The sequence below is a fragment of the Lactuca sativa genome, chromosome 4 (genome assembly GCF_002870075.4).
Source record: "Lactuca sativa cultivar Salinas chromosome 4, Lsat_Salinas_v11, whole genome shotgun sequence".
Lineage (NCBI taxonomy): Eukaryota > Viridiplantae > Streptophyta > Magnoliopsida > Asterales > Asteraceae > Lactuca > Lactuca sativa.
In genome coordinates this window covers 388584402-388607286 of record NC_056626.2, presented here as the reverse complement: position 1 = coordinate 388607286, position 22885 = coordinate 388584402, and the positions used below count along the sequence as shown (strand labels likewise).

The 22885-nt window shown below is 36.2% G+C and overlaps 1 non-coding gene across 1 annotated transcript; it reads left to right on the top strand.

The window, feature by feature from the left end:
- The first annotated feature begins 17608 nt into the window (after positions 1 to 17608).
- Positions 17609 to 17715, top strand: LOC111894673 (small nucleolar RNA R71). Its single transcript, XR_002851291.1, has one exon. It is a non-coding gene; the product is annotated as a small nucleolar RNA R71 (small nucleolar RNA).
- Positions 17716 to 22885: the final 5170 nt, after the last annotated feature.

Here is a 22885-nt window from a genome sequence, read left to right as displayed (position 1 = left end):
AATGTTTAAAGAATAATCTTCATTTCTTGCTCCTTCGAATAAGAATTCTTCGATGCTTACGGATGAAGCCTTGGCTTAGAAAATCTTCAATACACTCTCCACGAGTCTCATTTACGCCTGAAGTCACTTTTCAAGACAAAACAAAACTTAAAGAAAAATTATCACACAAACAAAGATTTTTGGATTTTTGATATTTTCTTAAAAAAAAAAATAACACTATTTTTTATTTTTAGTTTTCTATTTTTTGTTTGATTTTTGAATTTTTCTGATTTTTGTTTGATTTTTGATTTTTTTTTAATTCTCCCCCTAAATTTGCATATAGGAAAACTATGAACAAATTTAACAAAAACGAAAATATTTGGGATCAAAGTTGTTAGACAGTCTTAATCCGTTTGTCAGTACCTTCACCTTCATGAATAGATCTGGTCGATCGCCAGTATTGTGGGCCACTTAAGCACGAAAAATTGTGACAAGTTTTAGGAATGCTATCAGTGACAGGACATATTGATCCTAAGTTACTAGATAAAAATTCCTAAGGACCATTTATCTGATGACGACCAAGGATATTGTTGTCCACCTAAATTGAGCAGCGAGATCTACAGACAATCTATAATTGTTCAATTTTACATGTACTAGAACATGTTTCCCGCTTCCAGATATACCCCAATAATCAACAACTTTCGAGATACTCCTTACTTTAGGTGAGCAGACTATTATTCATAGAGAGGATATATTCAGATTATTATTAATTATAGTTTTTAGAGGGATTGAGAAGTAGAAGGTTGCATATGCTGTGTACCAGGTCGGATTGTTAATCACACAAAGGAGACAACATATGGCTAACAGATAGGAAGAATTTCATAGATATAATATGCAGAAAAATAGATTTGCTTATATTGCAGTCCAGGTCCGATCTCTTCCAATCACGTAAAGGAGGCAACATATGACTAACAGTAAGTAGAAAGCAAATAATTTTCTACACACCTACTTTACCGGAATTCCCCAGTCGCTTCGTCAATACCAGAATTAAGGACATAATCTGTACATTGAGGAAAAGTAAAACCACAGTTCTAGATACGGGTTCTTTAATGTGACTGGTGGATTCTCATGTATATCTCCCTGCTCAACCTATCCAAGCATCGTATTGTCAGGCTAAACGGATCTATCTAGGTCAAGATTTGTCAAGTCATTTGATTTCTTAAGTTCATCTTTGCCTAGTCAAGTCTATTTAATTCTTCGTGCCTACCAGCGCATCGAACACAGAGCCTAGACACTTCAGCTTTGGTACTTTATACAGACTCATATTGTTCGTTATCACTTGTTGATATCACTTCCCAACACATCATTACACTGAAAAACTATTAAGATAATGATGAATTGTCTTTAAAACGAATTAGAGTAAGATAAACTCAGGAATATAGAGAAGAAAATTCAAATCGTAAGTCACTGATAGAATTTGCATCCAGAAGGTCTGAGAACAGCACGCATAAACTCAGAACAGATCCGAAAATTCTTCACATCGTTACGCACAAGCCCCGTGAGTGATCACTTCCTTTCTTCTCTTCCTGCAAAGGATACATACTCTCAAACAAATGTATGAATGTTGTACAATTGAGAGATGTCCCCTATCAAGTGCCAGGAACAGCCACTACCAACAAACCGAAGTCTGATGATATGTCTCCATAGCTGCTCCGACACATAGTGGAATTAGTTGGTCATTCGAACCCAGTCCATTTTGAAACTGGGTCGAACTTTGTTATCTTTGCAGGATACTCTCTCCCATGATATATCCTTTTTATCACAAACAGAAGATGAAGAAACGTTAGAAGCATTAGGAGATTTGGGAGATTGAACCTTTGGTACCCATCTGTAGTTGGGTTTAACCCATTTCTTTTTCGATTCGATGGGTGCCTCAGTACTTTCTTTTGATTTTGATGTCGGCAGTAGAGATGACTTTGACCTAACCGGTCTTTGTTTTAGTGATATTCTTCATATTTTAATTCCTCATTCTCTCTCTTGATTAGATCTATTGATTCTCGTAAAAATTTAATAGTTTTAACACAAGATGGAGAGCAACCAGATTCATTTACCTAAATTGATGCGAAACTCATTTTTTATATATATTTTTTATTTTTATTTATTTGTTTATTTATTTTTGTTTTTGTTAATTGCCCTTTGACTTAAAAACAAAACAAGAAAGTCAACCTTAAAAGTTAAATTTAAAAAGTCAAACTTAAAAGTCAAACTTGAAAAGTCAAACAGAAAAGCTAAATTTGAAAATATAAAAGTTAAACGAGAAAGTCAAAGTTTAAAGTCAAAGGTCAAATCTTAAAACTCAAAGTCAAAATTTTAGATAAAAAAAAAACTAAAATAAAAGTCAAAAATAAAAACTAAAATTTTGGTTGAAAATGGAATTTAAAAATAAAAAGAAATTGAATTTTGGGGTGAATTTGTCAATTTGCGAAATTAGATGCGAAAAGGTCGAGTTATATTTTAAATTTCGGAAGAATGACACAAGGAGCCTCCTAGATGAGTTGGTTAAGGCGCTGTGTTGATGTATCAAAAGTCCTAGGTTTGAATCTTGCAATCCCCGAATGATTTATTTTGTGCTGAGAAGACCTTAAGTTTAAAAGGAACGAGATGTTTAACAAGTTCCTTCGTAGATCAACTGGTAAGAGGCGTGTTTGATGACTTAGATGTGCCGAGTTTGAATCTTGGGCACACCTTCAACAGATTCGTGAAAAAAAGACGTTTTCACCCTTTTTTGCTCCAAAACTCGATCAAAAACTCGTTTTTATGGGAAATTCAAAGAAGAAACCCCCCTTATTTTTCAGAGATCTATCCAAAAACACAATTATCTTTCCAAAATAAGATCAAATAAGCTCTAGATCTGACAAAATTGACTGATACAATCCAAGCTCTAATACCAATTGTAAGTCCCCAAATTGATTGTGTATCAATCAGATCCAATTGATGGTGCGGAATCCCAATCAATTGGATGATGTCAGATCAAATAGAAGCGAAGTAGAAGAAGAAGATGATAAATCTTGTATTATTTGATGATTAGAATGGAGATCCAAATACAAGATTCACATACAACACACACTCTTTTCTCTCTCTAACTTTCTCTCTCTAGAACATGCTCCTCCTTTTCTCTCTTTACTATATCCGTACACTCCCACATTCACTCCTTTATTTATAGCACTCCTAGTAGTACACGAGTGTACAGCTGCACACACGTGTACGACCGTACACAGGGTGTGCGGCCGCACACACAAGTGCAGCCGTACACAGCCACAAAATTACATATTACATTATAGAAAAATATATTTTCCTAGAAAAGCAAAGTATAAACCATATTTATTGACCCAACAGATGTTGAAATCTTAAGTCGATCTAGTTTCATGGGTTTTGGGAGAGGGTATCTTTCTTACTATAATGAGTTATGAAGAAAGATGTGATCTACCTATCTCATAGCGTGAGTAATATAATTACCAACTCATTAGATAATAGTAATTATTGCTTATTAGTTCGACGCATCAGGTTCTCTATCACCTCGCATACTTCACAAGTGGTTTCATTTGTTCTCTGTCCTATCCTCAGTGGTACTGAATTGTTATATCCTGGTATCTATATATACGGCGTCCTTGCTTTTCCTCATACATGTTTAATCTCCATCATTGTTTTGATTGCCCTTAGTTGAAGTTGTAAAGGTTTGTTATTCTATGGTAAATGTCTCTTTCTCTAAAGTGTGTAGGTAATAGAGGAGTTGGAATTATCGGAGGATTGAGTCTGTTTGAATTGCAAGACAACATTTTTCAGCTATAGGGTTAAAGATGAAACAGTGGTAAGACGTCGAAAAAATTTCCTAGTTCAATAATATTGAGCTACCATAGATTAGGTCAACAAGGATAGTGTAGTGAGTTGCTAGAACAGTTTACGGCATGAACTGTTCAAATCACAAAAGCATGGATTGATAGCGATGATCATTAAAGGAAACAAGAAGTCTGTCATAATAGTTGGTATAGAAGTTACATAGAATTCAGAAAGTTTGACCATGGAGTACGTCTACAATATACCACACAGGAAAAACATGACAGCACAAAGATCTAGTGAAACATTACTTGCTAGACAGGGATATTTACATGAAAAGACTACTACTCGGAGTACATACTAAGGTTATTTCACAATCCAAAAAAGAGGAGTGAGTAGGGTATCCTCTACCTGCTAAGGTTCTTCTATGAGTTGATTCTAATTGTCGGATGCAAACTGTATTGACTCCGGTGTTTACATCATTCTCCTCAGTCCGTTGGATAGTTGTCCTTCCTTGCTCACCATTGCGAGCAATCCGACGAACCAGTATAGGAAGGACTCTGTCTGCCAAGCCTCCTTCGCTCAGATTGTAGAAGCTTCAGTCTCCATTGTACGGAAGGGGTTGACCCTGTTCATGGCTCCATCTGTTCAAGTTTGTTGCCCACAGAGGTGTGGGACCTTGAAATGCTAGACGAGGGTTAGAATTAGGGATTTGAGCCACTGGGGGTAGGTTATTGACTTCTGGTTCGGATTCAGAATCCTCCGAGAAGCCTTTTTCAAGGTGATCATCCAAAGGGATTGGATGATCATCTTGTAGCTCTGCTTCAAGCCATCCAACATTGCCTTGGTTTGGGAAGTATGGGTTGTTGTGGGGATGGAATCCAGCCATGATATCTATGCGAGAAAAGGGGTATAAGAAATAATTAATAGACGTACAAATTAGATAATTATAAGATGATCTTTATCAGTTACTTCAATGCTTGCATAGTGCATACCAGTGACATGTAATCAAAACAGGATAGACCTTCGAATAAGTGACCCTAACTCCAAATCCACAACCAAACAAGGAACAGGAAGTAAAGCAAAGATCACAAATTCTAAGTCTATGATATCCTAGTCACGTATAACCTTAGTGTATCTACTTAGAAACTATTGACGTACCAATAAAGACCTTTTTAGTTCTCAAATAAGTAATTACAGTAACAAAAAATACTCCTATAGTATTTTGGGTTTATGTTTTGTTCTAATGTTTTCATTGTAGTAGTGTTGGTAAGTGTTTAGACTTGTTGCAACCTTACAACAACTTTTACGCACATGCTAGTCACTCCTCGGAAAATATAGCTGATTAGGCTATATCCTTCCCAGGTTTGACTATATTTCTTTAAGTCTAATTGTGTTGCCCAACAATCGTAATCCTTTTGTTCTGTCCTGGTGACACTGATTTTAGTATGAATGCAGATATGTATACTTGGTTAAATATTTTATTATTTAAAAGTACAAACTCTTGGTCAGAGTATTTTAATCACGTTGTGTTTATAGTTTATATATATTATATGGGTTGATATACTCGATTCACTAAACAATGCTCTGATACCAATCTGTTACACCCCCAAACCAGAACGGCGGAATCGTTCGAGGGTGGATGACTTCATTTTGTATCGTAATAGTTGAATACATAGTAAAGAAAGTAGAACAACCATCATATATATATATATATATATATATATATATATATATATATATATATAATTTAAAAGTTACATTGTTGAATGATACTTGTTTCAAAACAAATTACCATATGATGACAAAATGAGTTTTAAACTGACGCCTTAGCGTCACTTCTCCAAAAGCTGAAGTTTACCTGTATTACTGAATCCCTGAGAAATACAAGTAAATTTGAAAGAGTAGATCAACGTTTAAGCTGGTGAGTTCATACGTATTTAATGTCAATGTTTGTATAAATTTGAATGAAATTTTTAGTAGAAATTTGAAAACTCCTAGAAAATCTCATATTTCCTACTAGTATAAAAGTAGTCTTCTACCAAGACCCGACTGTTTTTGAATGTTTGCTTCTAGAAATCCAATATTTTTCTATAAGTGTGTGGTAGTTTAAAAGTTCCAAAACTGTAATGCAATAGTGTTTTTCATGCCTAGAATAGTATATTTATGTATGTATAAAATCACTAAGGCATTTGATAGTCCTGTAAATCAACGTGTTTTTAATACTCCATGTGAGTTTTATAACCATGCTATTGACCCAGACTGCCAGTAACAACGTTCTTCAGGCATTGGATTGTTATGACGTTTGTCACCCCATGCCTGCCGGTCTAACTGTAGCTAACAGTTTAGGTGCGGGATTGTCAATCCCGTATAGATCTATACACAAGTATCACGCTCTCCCTATAAGAGATTATAGTATATAATACATGACTTTAACTGCATACTTGAAACTAAGTGAAGTTGAATGTCTCACAAAACTTAGTATCAAATAGATTTATGTATGAAAAGTCCAATTATTCTTGTATATGAAATTATTTCCTTGATATAGTACTTATAGTATGTAAAATCTCATGAATATCTAGTAAACTATACCTATTATAGTTTTTCCAAATGTGTGATTCGTTTGTATGATAAACCCTAGTGTAGTGTCGACTTTGTATGTAAAGTATAACATTTGTAATAAAATTATTAAACATTTATACTCAAAATATAAATAAAGTGTTTGATATTTATATAACAACATGTTTCATTCCAAAAAGGACAAAGTGTTATCGTGATATGTTGTATGAGAACGTTTTCGTACAATAGTTATAAATCACATATGATTTATTATATAACAAAAGTATAGCAAAAGATTGATGTTTTTCACATGAGGATAATTGTGTGTACTTTTATTCCCCCCCCCCCCCTCTTAAAAGTGTACAAAAGCATTTAAAAAACATTTGAAAACATAATTATAGGGGTATGAACTCACTTTATAGATTAAAGATGGTGAGACGAAAACCGAGCAGACAACCTCAGATTTTGTGTCTGCTGGACGAGATGTCTGCTGCCAAGCCTAAAAACCCATCAGTCTTGGTCCCACGTCGTGGCCAGCCTGACAGCCTCAGATTTTGTGTCTCGAACTTGTAAAATCCGTAACTTCCGCGTTCGAGCTCCGTTTTCGATGTTCTATATATGCACGCGAAGGTGAGAATATACTCTACAAATCTCGTTTAGACTTCGTCGGCTAATTGTGAGACTATTTTTAATAATCTATCTTTAACAGGCCGGGACTGGAAAAGTACGTTAAAAATCCATAACTTCTTAATCTGATGTCCGTTTTCGTCAGTCTTTTTACCGTTGTACTACTATTGATGAGACCTTTGATTCTTGTTTAGGTTGTGTCGGCTAAAAATCGCTCGATCTCTATTTCGGTGTTTTTAGCTGTCTACCGCTATATCTGAAACTTCGAAAAATAATAACTTCCTCATGCGAAGTCAGATTTGGGGGTTCTTTGTATGTATGTTCATGGTTTAATGATATCTACGACTTTCATTTAGATACTTAAGGCTAAAAAGTATTTTATTGGAATTTCGTATTTTATGTTTAACGGTGTTTTTACCGGTTTTGTTGTGCATCTTCGATCAATCATAAGTTCTTCGTTATAACTCGGATTTTAGTGTTCTTTATATTTTTGGAAACCTTGTTACGATATCTACCACTTAGTATACTCAAACTGAGATTTTTGAACATATCATTTTTACTTGAATTTGACTGGTGTTACAAGCTTCAAGCCAAACACGACGACGTTCAACACTTTTCTCCATAGAAGGCTTGATAAGGTGCCATCTTGATGCTCGAGTGAAAACTATTATTGTAAGAAAATTCTACTATAGGTAAATGTTCATCCCAGTTACCTTGGAATTCCAAGGTACATGCTCTCAACATATTCTCCAATGTTTGAATTGTTCGTTCATTCTGACCAGTGGTTTGCGGATGGTAAACTATACTTAGACATAATTTTGTACCCAATTCCTCTTGTAGACATTTCCAAAACCTTGACGTGAAACGACTATCATGATCTGACAAAATCGTTAGGGGAACACCATGAGCTTTCACTATCTCTTTCACGTAAAACTTTGCAAGCTTTTCCAAAGACCAATTCTCATTGGCTGCTATGAAATGTACACTTTTTGTGAATCGATCAACAACCACCCAAATCATGTCATGACTGATTTTCGTTCTGGGCAGTTTAGTCACAAAATCCATAATGATGTCTTCCCATTTACGCATGGGTATAGATAAAGGTTCTAAACTCCCATACGCTTTCTAATGTTGTGCCTTAACCCTCGCATATGTCACACATTCGACCACATACTTTGCAACATCGAGCTTCATCGTCGGCCACCAATAATATGGTTTTAGATCCCTATACATTTTTGTGCTGCTGGGATGAATTGAGTACATGGTCTTATGAGCTTCTTCCGTCAGAAGATATCGTAATCCTCTCGTCTTAGGTACCCAAATCATGTCTTGGAATACCTTCAACTTTGTTTGTTTGTACCGACCATTAACTTTTTTCCCAAACGTTCTTCTTTTCGGTCATTTTTCTCTGAAGCTTCCTCCTGAGCTTTCTTTATACTTTCACAATTGTCGAGACAACTTCAATTCTCAATGCTCTTGGCCTTTTCTTTTCAAGGTTTACCTTCCGACTGAGAGCATCATCGACAACATTTGCTTTACCAGGGTGGTAAAGTATCTCACAATCGTAGTCCTTGAGTAACTCTAGCCAACGTCGTTGCCTCATGTTCAATTCTTTCCGTGAAAAGTTTGCATTTTGTACCATAGAGGTAATGCCTCCATATTTTTAGGGAAAATACTACCGCTGCCAACTCCAGATCATGAGTGGGGTAGTTCTTTTCAATCTCTTTCAATTGTCTCGATTCATATGCTATCACCTTATCCTTTTGGGTCAGAACACAACCTAACCCAACTCAAGATGCATCGCTATAAACTACGAAGTCTTCGACTCCTTCAAGTAAAGAAAGAATCGGGGCTTCACACAATTTATTCTTTGTCTTCTCAAAAGCTTGCTTATGCTTCTCATTCGAAGTATAAGTAGCTCCTTTGTGGGTCAAAGCTGTCAATGGAGCAGCTATCGAAGAAAAGCCTTGGATAAACCATCGATAATCTCCAGCAAATCCTAAAAAGCTTCGGATCTCTGTAGGATTCTTTGGTTGTTCCCACTTTGTTATAGCTTCAATATTATCTAGGTCAACCATAATCCCTTCTTGGTTAACCACATGACCCAAAAATTGGACTTCTTGAATCCAAAAGTCACATTTAGAGAACTTTGTATACAACTTCTCCTTTTTCAGAACTTCTAGCACTTCACAAAGATGCTTGTAATGCTCCTGCTTGCTCTTTGAATAAATCAAAATATCATCTATGAACACTATCACGGATTTATTGAGGAATGGTTTACAAACCCTATTCATCAAATCCATGAATGCTGCTGGAGCATTGGTTAGTCCAAACGACATAACCAAAAACTCGTAGTGTCCATATCTTGTTCCGAATGCAATCTTCTCAATATCCCGCTCTCTTACCTTTAGCTGATGATATCCTGACCTAAGATAGATCTTCGAGAAATAGCTCGAACATTGAAACTGATCGAACAAGTCATTAATCCTTGGCAATGGGTACTTGTTCTTTATTGTTGCCTTTTTTAGCACTCTTTAATCTATGCACATTCTCATGCTCCCATCTTTCTTCTTCACGAATAACACCAGTGCTCCCAGGGCGATGAACTCGGTCTAATGAAACCGTTATCCAACAACTCCTGAAGTTGCGTCGTAAGCTCCTTCATCTTTGTCGGTGGTAATCGATATAGGGCTTTTGCTATCGATGTTGTTCCTGGTAACAATTATATTCTAAACTCCACTTGTCTATCAGGGGGCAATCCAGGAAGATTTTCGGGAAAAACTTTCGGATAGTCACACACCAATGTATACTTTACATATCCTTTTTCTCCTTCTTAGCATCGATCACGAATGCCAAGTATGAGGTGCATCCTTTAGATAAACATTTTTTGGCTTTCATTAGGGAAATGATTCCAGAATTTACTCTTCGCTTATCTTCGTACACCATAAACGACTCTTTTCCAGGCGGGTTTACCCTTACTATCTTTTTATTAAACGGTATTTTGGTATCATTGGCGCTAAGCCAATCCATTCCTAGAACAATGTCGAAACCATTCAACTCAATGGGTAACAACTTCTCAAGGAATTCGTTTCTGTTCAGGTCGATGACGATATTCCAAATACAATCGCTAACAAGTACGAATTTGCCACTAGCAACTTCTATGATTAGGGCATCATCAAGCCTTTTTATAGGCAATGCTAGTCTTTCACCAAATTTATGTGATATAAAGGAGTAATTCGCTTCAGAATCAGACAATAAATTGGCAGGCAATCCATTTAAAAGAAAGGTACCTGAATCGACATCCACTGCATCCTTTGTGGCTTCCAGTGTCATTTGGAAAGCTCTGGATTTTGGATTTGGTTGGAGATTGGGCTTCGCTTCCTCTTTCTTCTTCAAGCAGTCCCTCAAAATGTGCCCTTCTTCGTTGCACCCATAACAGACTTTATTAACAAAGATGCATTCATTGGCATAATCCCTAGGCTTTCCACATTTGTAACAAGTGACTTCCTCGCTACACTTCCCAACATGTTTCTTCTTACACTTGTCACACCATTTCGCTTCGTCTCCTCCTCCGAATTTCCTCGAACCAGTCTTGGAGAACTTATTCTTCTTGTTGGAACCTAAAGTTCCTTCAAACTTTCTCTTTTCGCCAACTTCAACCTTGCTGGCGGCTCTCCCCTTAATCATATCTTCAACAGACTTGGCAGCCCACATAGCTGCCTCCAAAGTAAGTGTCTGACGCACTGGCACTGCATACTCCCATGGAAGTCCCTTTGTGTACCTGTCTATTTTTGTCAGCTCATCTACGACAATACACAAAGCAAACTCCATTTTGTCTGTGAAGTTATTGGTGTATTCATCGATGGACATACTCCCCTTCTTCAATGTCAGAAATTGGTTTTCTAGCTCAAGCACATTTTGGGCCGAGCAGTACTTGCGCTTGAATTGCACCAAGAACTATTCCCAAGTCAGTTGCAGTGGCTCATTAGGACTTAGAGTCTTCCCCAGAGTGGTCCACCAGCGAACAGCGCCACCTCTGAACCGACGCAGTGCAAATATGGTTTGTAACTTTCCTTGACAACCACATGTCATGAAGGCTAATTCCATTTCCGAGATCCAATCCATTACTTCGACGGGATCTTCTTTTCCAGTAAAAGTTGATGGCTTTCAAGTCATAAAGTCTTTATACTTGCATCCATTTCTCTCCACTCCATCCTCGTGGTTATTTCTCCTAACCACAAGCGGTTTAGTTTAAACAATAAACCTACTATAATTTCCTTCCTCAGATTGATCATCATTTAATTCTGGTTGTTCAACATGAATTGAAGGTTCACTCCTGTTGTTCAGGAATATTTGCCTTGTTTCCTCCCTTTGTTCAGTCATCATTGTCTGAATCATGGCTTGTACTCCAGCCATGGTGATGGGTTCTGGTGCAGCTCCTGCTATAGGCACCTGTTCCATCACTTGGAGTTGAGGTTGCTAGTTTCTGTTTGCATTTCCAGCCCCACTTCGAGTTCTTGCCATTATAATCTATATACCAAATAATTTGAATTTAGATCTTTATTCACGATAGACATTTAAATTCTCCTTATTACTCCGAAATGTTTATATGCTAGTTCTAATAGCGTAGTCATACGCTTAGAATCCTAAACACATAAGGTTTCCAGATCTGGTTGGCAACAGACCATAGATCCGAACAAATAATGGCATATGTGGCAAACATATAGCATTTAACACATAAAAGTATTTTAGGCATCTTTCCTAAAATATACTAGTGCCCGTGTCTAAAATATGGTAGACACTCATCTCATGATCATCACTTAGCATTCTAAGCTTAAGTTTAGAAATCCAACAAATTCATAGTTCGCTTAAACTAATGCTCTGATACCAACTGTGACATCCCCAAATTTCTCGGCCAGAAAAGACCGATTTAATTTATGCTTTTAAAATAAAATTAGATTAATATTTTTAAAGATCTTGCGGAATTTGTCCCCAAAACAAAACATGATAAAAAATTTTATCAAAACATTTCTTAAAGAAATATGTGTCATTATATATCAAAACCTACGGATTTCATGTTCCGATACAAATCAAAAACACAAACAATATATTATAAGTCTTCCAACAGATATTTACATCTACTGGCATATAATCCAAAAATCCATCATCATCATCCAAATATGCTCTAGGTCCACTACCTGTAATACAGAAAGTTGAGTGGGTCAGGCTTCGGAGTCTTGTGAGCATATAAATTTATTGATTTCATTAACCAACAATAAATTTTTTTAATTTCATCAACCAATAATAACCCTGATTACCCATTCTCGTTATCCTCACTTTACGTCCCTAAACACCTATCACAAGGGACCTAGCCTAAGGATCATCATCGGGATGGACACTAGTACTAAGGGGATTGCTTAGCCATGAGGGGGATGGACACTACTGCTAATGGGATTCCTCAGCCATACATGTCCTTAAGGCAACCATAAGGGGGATGGAGTACACTAATGAACATATAGTTCACCAACACCTACAGGTTGCGAACCTGCTAGCGTTCCATTGGACTGTCTAGAAAGGTCCAAGGTCGTCATCTATACTCCGCTAGATGACTATAACATGAACAAAAACAACAACATCGAGGCCTCCCATCATTTTAACACACATCAACTATTTCATCTACCCATGTTTTACCCAACATATTTGTAGAAAAAAATACATATACGACTTAAAACTTGTATAAAACATCTATTCAACACCCATCTCAAATAAACAAACAATATAATTACACACATCATATATTTTATATAAAATACTTCATATCTATGTGTAAGATGAAAGTGACTATACACTCACTTGATAAGATGGCGATTGGACAACACTTCGTCCCTTAAAACTATATTTTTCGATGAAACCGAGGTGTTTTCTCAAAAACCGGGCTCTGCACAAGTAGAGTTTCGACTAGAAAATTTTATTTTCTTGGGGACTTTGGGGCTTTGGGGCTTCGGGTTTTAGGGATGTTCCCTAGGCTTCGGGGTGGTTTAGAGTAGCTAGAGAGGGTATTAAGAGTGAAAGAGTATAAGAATTAACAACCATTTCTGAAAGGATTCGCTTGCTAATTATAGGGTTTCCAAAACATGTCCACGTCGTGGAGTCTTATGTCCACGTCGTGGCGGATGGCTGAATCACTCCGTAGGCTTGCCATCTGCGTTCTAACTCCAAAAGGTGTCGGGATGACATTTCCACGCTGTGGCCTTTATGTCCACCTCGTGGAGTCTTAACACATCACTCCCCGTGTTTTATAGCCTCGATTAGTGTCTTTGACTATTTCTACGTTGTGGATCTCATTTCCATGTCGTGGAGCATGGTTGATTAGGGTTTCTGCCACGTGTCATGCTCTCAGACAACTACATCTTCCGAAGTCCATAACTTTTTCATGCGAGCTCCATTTTTGACGTTCTTTATATCCACGCGAAGGTGGGGATGTACTCTACAACTTTCATTTTGAACCCTAAGGCTAAACAGTAATCTATTATAAACTCACTTTTTATCATTCCCGGTGTCGTGTCGGTTTTGTCGCGAAACTTCGACAGGTCATAACTTCTTCGTTATCACTCGGATTTCGATATTCTTTATATCTCTAGAATCCTTATTTTAACCACTACAACTTTTTTCATAGATATCAGGGTTATCCGTCAGTTATTTTCGATACTTATTTTTATCCTTATTTCATCAAATCATAATCATTAAGCATAAAACACATAATACTCACATCATACATCTTTATTATTTCAAAACAAATTAAAAGGTTTGACCTAGACTATTACATCATCATTAATTCCTATCCTACAAACACGGGCATTACAGTAGCCCATAGAAAACTCATTCCCATCTTTACAAGTTAGTGACCTTGTAATGAAAGGGATGATTACACCATAAGATTTGGCCAGTCGGGTGATAAAATGACCACCACAAATTGGGCTCCCAGGTCGGGAACTCACTGTATATTCTGCCAAGTAAAGAGCCAAGAAGTAGGGGATATTACAACAAACCCTTAGCTGTAAAATAGTCCACAAGAAAAACAAGTTAAACTTTGTGACCTTGTCTCCATGTCTTTTGTGGTGGATGGTAAATGTGATCATCCTATGAATCAAACGGTGGATAGTACGGGCAGCCTCCCATAAGAACATAGTAAACTCGGGGGGTCATGGCATCGTGGGCCTCATACACTCCCAATATTCCCCACCCAAACGAAAGACCAGTGCTTGTGGGAAGTTAGCGTCTTGGATATTCTCGTGAAACGCCAAGGTGGAAAAGAACTCAACACATAACTCCTTGTATACTTTTTGTTGGATGGAGAATAAATTACTCCTCCCTTGCATGTAAATGAATATCCATTTCCCATAAAGGTTTTGGTAAGAAATGGGTTTAACCTTTCAACAAGTCCAACTTCCCGAAGCTTTTTCCAATTGATCGTTGGAGCAACTGCAAATTCGATGCTATTTAACCAACCCAATCTATTGTTGTATCGGGTGAGCACGTCCCTAGATATATTTGTCAGAAACACGTAAAACAAGTGCAAGTTGGCAACCCCACCTTAGACATCATGAACCTCGCGTCTAGGTGCCATTTTTTCTGCAAAAATGAATAAACAACAAAAACAAAACCAAATATCCCATATATTAGGTAATTCACAGAAGCAGTTTTGTTGATGCACCAGACTCACATCGTGAGTCTTGCTAACTCACGTCGTGAATTCGTTACTCATAGCGAAATCGGTCTCAGCATTCAGCAAATCGGGACTTAATTCTTGTCAGGGTTTACTCATAAATCATTTTTAGGCACAATGAAGTAGCATGCAGTGGATGAATCACACATTTAAGGTAATATTTCGACATTCACATATAATATAAACACTAACCCCTAAATCAACAAATTAGTGAAAATTAACCAATAGAAATAAGAGATGTTTACCTTTGTGTGAAAATTACGTAAGCACAAGTGTTAATTTAAGTGTATCTTGGCCGAAATCGGATGGGGGACCAGGGAACAAGCTTCACTTCGTGAGAATGAGAATGTGAAAGTGATTGGTCAAAAAGGGTTTCTGATTCTTTAATCAGTGGTCCCGTCTCAAGTCAAAATTCACAGCGTGAACTTTATCGCTCACGTCGTGAATTCGTTTGGGCTTAAAATGCTTGGGCCATTTAATTGAACAATAATGGGCTAATAAAATTTTGGGCTAAAATATTCCATACCCATATGTCATACTTTATTCACGTCGTGAACTATTTGTGTTCACATTATGAATTCTGTCTGATCTCAGAAGTAAGTGTAATTAGCAGTTCCATTTTATTCTAAAGACCCTAATTTATTCACCACTTAATTCAGGGACCCCATGCTTAATTTTTACCATTTATAATATTATTAGATGATTAGAAAATTAGTTTTCCTAAAAACTAAAAATTCAAAAACTAAACTAAATGCGAAAAGAAAATTCAAACCGAGCTCGGGTTGCCTCCTGAGAAGCGCTTCTTTTTCTTGGAGTCATGAGCCGGACTCCGTACCACCTCACGTTGAATTATCCAAAATGTCCATCACCATTTGAGTCTTTTGCTCCTTCTATCGCCTTTTATATGCTTGAACACGCCGAAGATATGCCTTTTTGGAGTTATCTTTTTTAGCTTTCACCTCATTACTTCAAGCTTTCGTTTGATCCCTTTATTCTCCAATTTTTCATTTCTTTGCTCTACGGGAGCTACCTTCTCATTCACAGCTAAACTCGTTTCCTTAGAAGTAACCTCATCCTTGTCGCTTGATAAATCTTCACTTTTCTCACTCCCCCAAGAAGTTGGATTTGTATAAGCAATTACTTCAAACACCTATGGAAAGAATGCTCTTGGTTTTGTATGTTTTACTTGTTGAATTGTCTTCAGTTCTTCTTCCATAAGCTTCTCCAATTCTTCAAGTTCATCTTCTTCTTTATCAATATTAAAAACTTCACCTTGAACATGACTTCCTTGGAAACCATCCTCTATTCCAAAAGTGTCATCATCTCCCACTCTATAGGTAAGCTTGGACTCGCAAATATCAACCAAGGCACCAGTAGTATTAAGTAGAGACCGAACCAAGATGATTGGAACATCATGATCTTCTTTCATATCTGTAACCACAAAATCAATTGGAAAAGCAAATTTCCCAATTTTTACTAAGATGTCTTCCACAATGCCCCTAGGATGTGCCACTAAACGGTTTTCCATGTGAATGGTCATTCATGTAGCCTTCAACTTTGGAATATTGAACTTTTGATAAAATGAAAAAGGAATTAAATTTATGCTAGCCCCAAAATCGGCTAAAGCATAATTCTTCAAACTATTCCCAAATTCACATGGAAGAGTGAGGCGTCCTGGATCTCCCATCCTCTTTGTTAACTCCCCCAATACCACCTTTGAACTCTTCTCACTAAGAACCACCTTGGAATTTTTCTTCAAATGCTGACGAGTATCTATCAAGTCTTGTAAGAACCTTGCATATTCCGGAATTTTAGACAACAATTCAATAAAAGGAGTATTTATTGGAATACCCTTTACTCGCTTCATAAATTCCAAATGCTCCTTCTCCAATGGATGACTATTATCTTGGGATGGAAACGGTAAAGGAGGACGATAAGCCAGAATTTTTTTTTAATTTTCCTGTTCAGACTCCGCCCACGTCCTGAGCTTGAAAGGCTCACGTCGTGAGTCCAGTGTTTTAGTAGAAAATTTTTCTTCGATTTTTTAATTTTTCGGCTTTGGTTCAGACGGTTGTGGCTCTACTTCTAGTGCTTATGGGAACTTAGAAATAGCCTCTTATTCAGTTTCAATCATCATGACTTTTGAATGAGGTTTTTTCTCGAGGACTTTTGGAGATAACTTATCTTGTACGAGAGTAGTTAGTTGACCTAGTTGGACTTCAATATTGTGGATCGATGCTTAGTGATTTATTGGAAAAGCTTATTGCTCCTTCATGATATTCTGATGTTCCCTTATCACTGCATCCGTTTCATCATGCCTTTTTTTCAGAAGCCTTCATAAAACGAGCTAACACATTTTCTAAATCAACTTTCATCTCGGCTGGTGGTTGTTCCTTTTGGTAGAAGCCTCAACCTGTCTGCCTATATTTTTCTTCTTTTTTCTTCTTGTACTCTTCATATGGCAACCACTCCTTCTTGTGTTTTCTCCAATCTTCATCATATTTATCCCCAGTAGAATAGCAAACTTCAGGCTTTTTAATTCCATGCTCATCCAAGTGGCATTCTTTTGTCAAGTGTGGACCATTGCATCTTTCACATCCAACTCTTATAGCATGAATGGACTGGTCCATCTTGGTCATTCTTCTGTCTATTGTGTCAAGCATAGCTAGTACAACAGTCATATCTTCAGAATTTCCTCCCCTAAGTCCTTTAGCTCCTTCATTTCTTGGATTGTGGTACTCTCGAGAATGTTTTGCAAATTCTTCAACCAACTCCTTGACTTCTCCAGGATTCTTCTTAGTTAGTGGTCCTTGAAAATCAAGGAGTTGCCTTGTCATGACATTTACACCATCATAAAATATTGAGACTTCTTGTTGTATGTTAAGGTCATTTTGAGGACAATTTCTTAGCAACCCTTTATAATGATCCTATGCTTCATAAAGTAATTCACCCGGATTTTGCTCAAAGTTGGCTATTGCTTTCTTGAGTTTAGCTATCTTTGACGGGGGGCAGAATTGTTCCAAAAATTGCTCTCTCATTTGTGCCCAAGTAGTGATTGAACCAGGTGGAAGTGCCTTCAACTAGTCTCTTGCAGCTCCCTTAATAGTATCGGGAATCATCCTTAATGATACGGTATCTCTTGGAACATTCGAGACATTAAAATAAGCTGCAATATCATTGACTTCATCCAAATGCTTGTAAGCAACCTCATGGTCCTTTCCATAGAACGATACATCCTTAAATGCAGCAAGAATGTATCCTTTTAACTCGAATGTTGCAGTGGCAAGCATTGTAGGTTGTACTAAACCGGGACCATCATTATCTCTTATCCGCTTCTTTTATGCTCCCCTGGACATATCCTCAATATTTACCATCTCGTTTTCTAGCTCGTCTTCATTGTCACTTTTGTCAAAGGCAAATTCCGGCTTCGATTCGTACTAAGATTCTTGTGGGTTAGATTTTTGATCAAAGCTTTCTACCTTGCTTTTGTCCTTTGATGATGTATTAGATTCTCCCACTTTCTTTCCCAACTTCTTTCCAAAGACTGATTTGAGATCTTTGAAGGATGACTTCTTCGGTGTTACGTTCACTTATGCGTTCTTATCCGTATTTATGTGAATGGATTACTCTGGATCTTCAAGTGGTGGCACGAAAGGTGTGTTGGAACCTCTGGTCATGCACTAATGCAAAATAAACAAAAATAAAAACATAAAATTGAACAAAAACAAAGAAATAGAAAAACGACTGGATTCACATCGTGAGCCTTCAAGGCTCACATCGTGAGCCTTCAAGGCTCACGTCATGAGTTTGATGTTGAATAAAAACAATTCGGCTGAAAATAACTTTTTGCAGGTTTTACCCCACAAAAAGGATCGATTAACCTAAATCAAATAAACTAACAACTAAAATGGTCGTTCTCCGGCAACGGCCCCAAAAACTTGATGCGTGCAAATAGCTACACCTAATTTTAAATTATTAACCTGACTAACTTGACTAACTAAATTGCACCTAGGCAATGTACCTAATCGGATTGTAATGTAGTTTAAGCAAGTCGGGGTCGAACACAAGGAATAGTTTTTATTAATTAATTTACCTACTATTAAATTAACTTAAGTTTCTAGCAAATTCATGGTTTTTATCTAATTTTTCAAGTTTCGATGAACTTAATTTCTTAACTTAATTCAATCAAATAACAAAACACTTTTGTTAGTTTGAATCCACCTTCCCTCAATGGTTTAACTATTGATTATGACAATTCATATTTGTTAACAATTAAAATATTATTAGCATTTAAATTCCAAATTTACTAATATTAAACTAATTTATGCATAGCTATGTATGGTCACACATAATTTGACACAGAATCAATTTATTAGATATGATTGGAGCTATGTAAGATTGAATTAATAAACATAATTGTGGTCACAATATGTGTTCGCTAGAACAACTAAATACAAAAGTTCAATTGCTTATCTAAGATTGGTTTGATCTTAGCTCTAATAATCTAATGTTCACTAAATTACCAGGTAATCAAATTCATGTAGATTAATGGTCACTAACTACACAAAATAAGAAGTTTAAGGAATCTAGTATCAAATTAAGCATGCTAGGTGTAATCAAACAAACACAAGACATTAACCAACAAGAAAAGTCTAAATCAATAGAATAAAACCATGAGTTCCAGCTTCATCTAGCTAACAGAAACAACTAGATTTAGTTGGACATTCTAACATCTAAACACAAACAAGTTATAATCCAAAACATGTTTAAAAGTACCAAACTAAAAATTGAATTATGAACTTCTTCTTCCTTGGTGTTCAACCCAATTTCCAGACCTTCTTACTCTTTGATTTTCGACTTCTGAACTCTCCCTCAAGTTAGCTAACCTTTCAAAACTGTAGGGATCAAGGTCTATTTATAATTTTCGAATTAGCCACACTCACGTCGTGATATCCGTCACTATCCGAGTTTGACAAGGATTCTTCTACATGAATGTTTATCTTCTGGAAAGACCTCCCTCACGTCGTGATCTTTGAATACTCACGTTGTGAGAATTTGTTTTTGCTGGATTTTTATCTTTTAAGCCGTTTAATCTCCAAAGTTCCATTCTTTAATGCTTTTAGTCCCTTTCTTCAAAATATCTTCTTTTGGCTGCAAAATATAAATTAACCTTATAAGTACCATTATTCTATGCAAATAACCAAAATATGTATAAAAATGTACTTAAATGTTTCCTAGAAACGTGTATAAATATGGCAATATCAACGCATAAGGTGTTCTGCCACCTCACACATCTCGCGAGTGGTCTCCTCTACTTTCTATCCTTGCTATGATTGCCCTAGTTTCAGCTGTAAAGATCTGTTATCTCATGGCATCCATATGGTGTTCATGTTCCTCGTAGATGTGTTTAACCTTTACTACGTCATGCTTCGGGCTTTGTCACTGATCTCCCTTGCTTCGGGATGGAGAGTATGAACCCGAATATTCAAGCGGACCTCTCTTGTCTGCTACTGATAGGGTAAGGTCCATTAACGACCTCCCGAATGTTCAAGTGGACCTCTTTTTTTTGCTACTGATAGGGTATGTTTAATTAACGACCTCTCCATCGCCTGTCTCTTCACCTGATCCCTTTCTCGAAATCCTCCTCATGAATCCCCTTCTGGTTCTTCCTCAACTCCTCAGTTGGTTTTGGTAGTGGGGTTGCGATATCTAGGTATGTCGTTTATGCAAGACTAGGGGTTCAAAGAATCTATGAGATAAATAAAACATTTCTATTAAAATTTTTGTGGGGTGAACCTTACTGGGTCCTCCTATAATTACGTAGTGCATACCTGTTATATATAACTAAGATCGAAAAGGCCTTCGAATAATTGATCCTACTCTAAAACCATAATCAATCAAGGAACCGGAAGTAGAGTAAAATTCATAAATTCTAAGTTTATAAGATCTTAATTATATATAACCTTAGTATATACACTCAGCAGTTATAGACCTACCAATAAGGGTGTTTTAGTTTTCACATAATTTATTTATAGTACCTTAAATACTCCTATAGTATTTTAACTTTATGTTTGGTTCTAAAGTTTCTTGGTATACGAAGTTGATAAGTTTTTAGACTTAATGTTTTCTTATAGTATCATAAAATACTCCTAGAGCATTTTAACTTTATGTTCGGTCTTAGAGTTCCTTTGTATGTAGAGTTGGTAAGTTTTAGACTTTTTGTCAACCCTGACCACTCCTAAACACATGTTGGTCATATTTCGAATAAATATAGTTAATCGGGCTATATTTATTCCAGATATGATTACATAACTGTATAGGCTTAATCGCGACGTCCAACTCCTCTTAAGACTTTTTATTTGTTCTTTGTTATGACACAACTCAAAATATGCATGCATGTATGTACACTTTTATAAAATACCTATACTTTTAAAGTATACTTTTAGTTAGAGTTTTTTAGTTTCATTGTATTTATAGTTGTATATCTCGTATGGTTTGATATACTAGTTCACTATAAACAATGCTCTGATACCAATCAGTCACACCCCCACACCAGAACGACGAGAACATCTGGGGGCGGATGGAGTGACTTCATGTATAGTATCATAACAGTTGAATAAAAATGAAACATAGAAACACCAACATTCATCCATTGATATGTCAAGTATTACATTGTTTAGAAAACTCTGTTTGTTCAAAAGTTGAATACAAATAACTGAAAAGTAGAAAACATAAAACGACGATGACAGCCCTTAATAAGGGTTGAGTACCTGTCTACTGGTTTCCTGAGAATACAAGTGATTTCGAAAAGTGTCAACAATTAAGTTGGTGATTTCATCAACATTTTGTATGAAAAGGGTTTGTAATTGTTTCACAAAGAAAAATGGTTTCGTGTACTTCCATAAAATCCGATATTTTCTTTAATATGATCTGTAATTGTATGTAATTCTTTTGTATCTTTTTCGTCTGAAATGACAAGGTATGTTTTCCATAAAATCCAATATTTTCTTAAACATGAACTGTAGACTTAAACCCTAAAACCAAGATGTAAGTGATGTTGTGCTGTAAATAGGATGTAGTTTTATTTCTTTTTATAAAACTAATGAAGTATAAGCATCCCGAAAACCAAGTAGTTTCGCTAATCCCTATGTGAATTATTATAACCATGCTTGATATGACTGTTATGCTTGAATGACATTCTTCAGGTGTCAGAATTGCTAGACTTTTGTCACCATAGACTAGTCGGTCTAACTGTAGCGAACAACTGAGGTGTGGCGTTGTCAATCCCGTATAGATATATACACAACGGTCTCGCTCTCCCTCAAGGAGACTCTAGTTATAATGCATGACTTAAGGTGTACGCTAGGTAGGTACGGTGAAGAGAGCATCTCACTAGAGCAATAACATATTTATGTGAACTATGACTCCCTTTTTCTTGTAATATTAAATAATTGTACTGTTGAATAATTATATGTATCCTCTGAAAAATGATCGTATGGTTGTGTAAATGTCAAAATATATTGTTTATAGTTTAACTTGATTTGTTTGAAAATGTTCATATATTTCTTTATATAAATGTGTATGTGTATTCTTATCTAATATTAACATTTGAAATCAAAACATAATGTTTTTGAGTTGTAATTCACCAAGTTTGTAGATGACTGTAATGTAACTATTTTTGCTAGAAAGGCTAACTTTTAATAAATATTTCCAAAAAAAATCATGGAGTTTTAGAAAACATAAACTTTTCTTATGATTTTAAAACATTGATTATGTTTGTTTTGTTAGGTTTGCATTTCAAACTAATATATTTCACAAATAATTTATACAAAACTAGTATTAACCATATGATATGTGAATATTCCCTAATATTTAACATAAGATGAAAACATACAAAAACTTGTATGATAAACAAAGTTTTTTACCTGTATCCCCCCCCCCCCCCCCTAAAAACACCAAAAATCTTAAAAATATGGGGGTATGAACTCACCTTAGGTGTGTCTTGTGGACGTTTCGAAGTGTTGTGAAGAGGTTTTTGAGCCTAAACACTAGTATGTGCTTGATGAATTCCTTGAAGATTATATTACCCTAAGAAGGTTAATACATGATATTGTGTGTAAATGAGATGAAATTGTCAAAATAATGTGTAAAAGCACTAGG